The 5,782-nt window shown below is 55.4% G+C and overlaps 1 protein-coding gene across 1 annotated transcript in view; it reads right to left on the bottom strand.

The window, feature by feature from the left end:
• Positions 1–5,776, bottom strand: part of CLEC2L (C-type lectin domain family 2, member L) — an 18,339-nt gene extending 12,563 nt beyond the window's left edge. The window contains exon 1 of the mRNA XM_014546718.1: positions 5,747–5,776. The gene's annotated coding sequence lies outside the window, so the exon portion shown is untranslated. The remainder of the gene's footprint in view (positions 1–5,746) is intronic.
• Between the last annotated feature and the right edge of the window lie 6 nt (positions 5,777–5,782).

The following is a 5,782-nucleotide window of genomic DNA, read 5'->3' as shown; positions in this document are numbered from 1 at the left end:
TCACAGCAGCTGGTCCAGCTGGGCTGACCCTCCAGGCTCTGCACTGACCTCCTTGGGCTTCTTCCTCTCGGGTGGGTGGGTCCCTGGAGAAGGCTTTTCTGTTTTCTCTCTGGAGGGGCTTGGTCAGGAGCTGCGACTGGGAGGCTGCCCTGCACATTCGCTATGTAAACGTCACCTTAATTGCTTGTTCTCTAATGTGTTGGTGTTAGAGACCCCCTCCCCCTAGATTTACCCTCGGCTCCTGCCAGGGCTGGGGGTCTAAATCCTCCTAAAGGAATGATCCACAGTCCTGTTTCCAACCACCGCGATGACCGCGCCCCCGTCCCTGGGTCACTTGGGTGGGTCCTCTGCCGGTGGAGTCAGGTCCCTCTCGTTGCTCCCGGCTCCCAAGTGTACTGCTATCGTGGCCTCTCCGGTTCCTGTGGGCCTTGTGGCCTTTTGAACATTCCTTTACTGCTGTAGGAGCGGGCTTCAGAAAGGAAAGAGAGTAAATGCACGTGTTCAGGCTGCCACCTTCATCTGAAAGTCCAACAAACATTTTGGAGTCCCTCCTATGAGCAAGGTTGACACTGGCAGGTGACCAGGAGTCCAGAGGTGGGTGGCTCCAGGCTCGGTGAGAGGGGAAGCTCCCCCTGCCCCCCAGGGCTGGGCTTTCTGTGTCTGCTCTGTATCCCCACGGGCAGCCTGTCATCGGGCGGCTCCCGCTGCAGGACAGCTGCCTGTCGCCACCGGGCTGTATGTATCCTGCCTCTCCACCCTCTTCTCTAACGCTGGCTGTGTAACCCTTTGTGCATGGAGGATCAGAGCAGGGTGTCTTAACCCACCTTGCCTGGGTTCAAATCCCGGCTCTGCCACTTTCTAGATGACTGAGTAGCTTGGCAAAGTTACTTTGCTTCTATTTTACTTCATTTTCCTCATCTTTAAAAATGAAGTAATAGTAGTATCTGCCTCTTAGGATTTTACGAGAATTCAATGTATGGCACATAGAACAATGTCTGATATGGAAGCTACTTCAGTGGTCAGAGATATGATGATGATGATGATGATGATGGTGATGGTGGTGGTGATGGTGATGATGATGGTGGTGGTGGTGGTGGTGGTGGTGATGGTGATGGTGGTGATGATGGTGATGATGATGGTGATGGTGGTGGTGGTGGTGATGATGATGATGATGATGATGGTGATGGTGGTGGTGATGGTGGTGATGATGATGGTAATGGTGGTGGTGGTGGTGATGGTGATGGTGATGTTGGTGGTGATGGTGATAATGGTGGTGGTAGTGGTGGTGGTGGTAATAAGCCCACAGGCTCCTTTAGGGTAAGAGCTGTGTTCTACTTGCCTTTGGAGTCCCTGTAACAGGGCTAAGCCACTGCCTTGCATGTCACAGAGCACCCACGGGCACAGGGGAACTTAGCTACACTGAATGGCAATGTCCGTCAGCCTAAAACTCAAGTGAGTTTGTAGGAAAGGACGCAGGTGCACCTGCTCTCCGGGAAAGGGGCATCTGTGTGTCTCCGACATCACCAGAACCGAGGAGCCCCACTCCCTCCTGGGAAAACTGCTCTGGACGCTGCTCTGAGGACACAGAGAGTTCATGTGAGGGAGCCTGCCTCGCACAGGACGGTTCTGCTGGACAATCCAAGACAACGTTGTACTCATTTCCCACGGCTGATGTGACAAAGTACCACACACTAGGTGGCTTAAAACACCAGGAATGTATTGTCGCTCAGTTCTGGAGGCCAGAAGCCCACAGTCAAGGTGTCAGCAGGGCCATGCTCCCTCTGAAACCTGGTGGCTCCTTCCGGCTTCTGGCGGTGTGCTGGCAATCTCGGGGGTTCCTTGGCTCGCAGATGGATCACTCCCATCTCTGCCTTCATTGTCACATGGCCGTCTCCAATGGGATCTTCGTCTTCATGTGACTGTCTTCTTATAAGGACACCAGTCACATTGGGTTAGGAGACCACCCTACCCTGTATGCCCACATCTTAACTAATACCTGCAATGTCCATATTTCCAAATAAAGTCATATTCTGAGGTTCTGGGGGATGAGGACTTCAACATATCTCTTTGGGGGATACAATTCAAGCCATAAACAAATGTCTAACTCAGCAATCCTTCCTTCAGTGCAATGGCCTTTATTGGGGTGCAGTTTACTTATGTTTATGAATGTATATGACTTCGCCTAATGTTAGAGGAACAACTGAAAAACAAGCTGGCTTCCAAGCCCCGACAAATCTCCCATCACCCGCACACCCACAGTCCCCAAGAGCCTCACAGCAGAGTCTCTGAGCTGTCAGGGCCACAACCTGGCAAGCATAATCTTGACTGTTCAAAACTATCCAATGTAGAGTTTGGTAATTTTTAAGTTTTTAAGAGGCTTTGCTAAATGCATGTGTGGTTTGGATCAGGAAGTTGTGGGTTTATGCATAATCAAGGAACTTTCAACATTAAAAATTCAGAATTGGTGAGCACTGAAAAATCTATGGCCTGAGATTTGCAGAATCACTCTGTCCCCCCTCCCGTGCCCCAGTCCCCTTCCCCCACTCCCACCCCCAAGGCCAGATACATCCCCATCTCCGATCACCTCCAGTCTTTCCAGAACCCAGGCCAGAGCTCTGGGTCACCTTTTCCAGCCTCCCTCCTAAGGCTGGAGTGGAAGGGAAGGTTAACATCCACAGAGAGAGAAAGATTTGATCAAGAAGTTCCGACTGGCTTTCTATTTATAAAGCTAATTGTTGGTCTAAGGAAAGTCTTGAAGACCTGGGCTCTATTCCCAACCATGGGACTTAAGAAACTCTCCGTTTCACCTTAACCCTTCTGTGCTGGAGGTGGCAGGTCGTCTGAGGAGCTTGAAGAGGAGAGTGACTTGCGCCCAAAGCACAATGTGTTTCTGTCGAATTCGCCTCACCTCGCCCAAGGTGCTTGGTCCTCGAGGGACCGTGTAAGAGCTTTCACTGGACCCTATGGCAAACCCGACAGAGGTTTCATGTGTGAGCAACCAACATGTGTCCTTGGGCAACACACGTGGCTGCTCTGAGTCTGTTTCCTCCTCTATAACCTAGAGATGACACTCACCAACCCCCTGCAAGGGGAGATGTGAGGACCAAATGAGACAGCTGCTGGGACAGCCTGCAGCAAAGTGTCCGGCACGTAGTAGGTGTCTGATAAATGTTTAGCTCATGGCAAAAAAGGAGCACAGGTCCCCTGAGTGTTCAACTTGGTCAAGTCAAGAAGTCTCCAGTTTTTTTCCAGATGTGCTTGGCTAAGCAGAGGCTACAAAACCCTTGGCCCCCAGAAGTGGCAGACCCCTCACCCATCACGGGTGTGGCCAGTGTCCACAGACTGGGCCCATTACATGGACTCCAGTTTGGGGTGGGGAGTGGACTCAAGGTGAGCAGACCAGCCGTCAAAGGATTTCAACTGAGCTCCCCTTTGGGACTGCAGGAGGCCGCGTCTAGGGAGGTGGGCCCACACCCCAGCGCCTGTCTGTGTAGCCCTAAGAGGCAGAAATTATCATCTAGCTTGGCAGATGAGGAAACTGAGGCTCACACAAGTTCAAAAACCCGATAACCCGGGGTTTGGGTTAACCTGACTCCAGACCCATCAGGCTGCCTCAGCCCCAGTCCTGTGACTGTTCAAGGGCAGGGGTGTTCCCAGTGCCCAGCGCTGTGTCTGGACTATGTGGGCACCCCACCAATGTTTGTGCAAGGAGAGGGCGAGGGAACAGATGTGGGAGAGCAGTGCACTAAAGGCTGGCCCTGGGCCCACACGGCAGCACCCTGGAGAGCACCCAGCCTGGTCCACAAGCTCCCCTCTTCTGACAGGAGATGAGGTACCCAGGGAGCACCCAGGAGACCCTCAGAGGACTGGGGGGCGGGGGGCCTCACAGCGGATCCTAAAACACCTGTGGGCAAGTCCATAGGCCCCAGATGCTGAGCCCCCAGGGACCACAGGCATGGAGGGAGGGGCTGATGCTGGGTGGAGCCGCTGGAGGAGGCAGTGCCAGAGGGAGCATGAGACACAGAGACAGGCCAGGTAGGGAGCCAGACCAGGACACGGAGACAAGGTTGGGCAGAAAGTAAGGCACTAAGCAGGGAGTGGGCTCCCCAGGGGCTGGAAGACCCGGTGTCTCAAGAGAGATGCTGGGCTATTTCCTGCCTCACAGGTGGTTTGCCCAGCCACAGCTGGGAGTAGGAAGCAGAGGTAAGCCCCAAGCATTGAAGGAGATTGCACCACCCTGAAATGACCCTAACCATTGGGGGTTAGAATTAGCTTGGGACAGACCCTGCAGAAATCTTACAAATGAATGAATGAAGAAATACAGGCAAGAGGAGTGAACAACTACAGGAAATACGGTAGGCAGGAGGGAAGCGGAGAGGGGAGGGCCACGGGCAAATCCAGCAATGCTACCACCTGGAGACTATTTCAGAGAGAGGGGTTTGCCCACCGAGATCCCGCTCAGCTCTCCTCAGCCTGCAGCTCCGCGGCAGCGGCTCTCTGCTCCAAGAGCCAACATCTTTGCCTCCTTTGTCCCAAATCACCACCCAGGCACCGGCCTTCCCCTCCAGAGTCTGCACCCCTTGTTCACCAGCCTTCGGGCCAAACACTGACATGTAGATCCCCACCTCCCCCTCCTCCACAAGGCACTTGCCCTGCCAGGTGCTGGTTATGGTCTGCACACCCCACCCCCCACCACCACCACCACTGCCCACTTTCCTCACTGACCTGGCCTAGGTCTAACCCCCCTGCAACACCACTGCTTTTCCAAGAACAAACCCACTGTCTCGCTCTGTGCTTTAAATCTCTCTATGGCTCCTTCAGACAAAGTTCAAACTCTTTGGCTCGGTCCTCCATCATCCCTCCTACCCGCCCCCCCCCCCCACCCACCCCTTCCTTTTTTTTTCCCCCCCCCCCCATTCCTGGTGTTCATGAGTTCAGTTCCCCACAAGGGACAGGCTGGCTTTGGTCCCCTGGCCCCTGACCATGTCACTCCTTGCACCTGGCAGCCCTCCTCCTCCTCCCCAGTCTCCTGAGAGGCCACCTACCCCAGGAAGCTCTCCTTTCTGACTGGCCCTCACTAAGGGCTGGGTGAGCCGGACTCTGGGCTTCCCCGGGTACCGCTGCCCAGGCCTCACCCTGGAACTGGGGTGTCGGGACTGTGAGAAGCCTCCTGAAGACAGGTCCTCGGTCCTGCCCACTCCGGCGTCTCCACGGCACACGGCACCAGTGGCCAACACAAGTTTTCTAGAACTCATGAACATGGAATCTGTTTTCCACCTGGCTCACTGCCCCTGGGCCAGCCAGGGTCCTCCACCTATCCCTCCCGAGTGGCCCGTCCCCACCAGGTGCCCCCCTGACACTGGCAACACCTCTGGGGTCTACAGCTTTCCTCACTTTGCCCAAAGCATTTCCACGGCCACCGACAGTAAAGCATCCCTCCTGCCCCTCAGGCGAGGACCAGACGCTCAGGAGGAAAGTGAGGCTCGGGGTGTGGAGCCTGCTCCCAAGGTCAGAGTGAGTGAGCGGCAGAGACAGGGTCCAGGCTGTACCTATGGGTGGTCCCCAGTTACCCCCTCTCCCCCCAGCGTGTCATCTAATTGCCCCAAGCCAACCCCACGTTTTCCAGAGTCCCGCTCGCCCCCCCACCCCCACCCCCTTCCGGGGCACCGGCCAAGGTGACTCTCCCCGCCTTCCCGGTCCCCGGTCCCCGGTCCCGGGTCAGGGCATGGAGGCCGCTGCACCTTACCCTCCAAGGCCCCCTTCCAGCTGCTGCTGCCCTCGT

The sequence above is a fragment of the Myotis brandtii genome, unplaced genomic scaffold, assembly GCF_000412655.1.
Source record: "Myotis brandtii unplaced genomic scaffold, ASM41265v1 scaffold455, whole genome shotgun sequence".
NCBI classification, from domain to species: Eukaryota; Metazoa; Chordata; class Mammalia; order Chiroptera; family Vespertilionidae; genus Myotis; species Myotis brandtii.
Note: the sequence above shows the minus strand (reverse complement) of the source record. Positions and strands in the feature narration are given on the sequence as shown.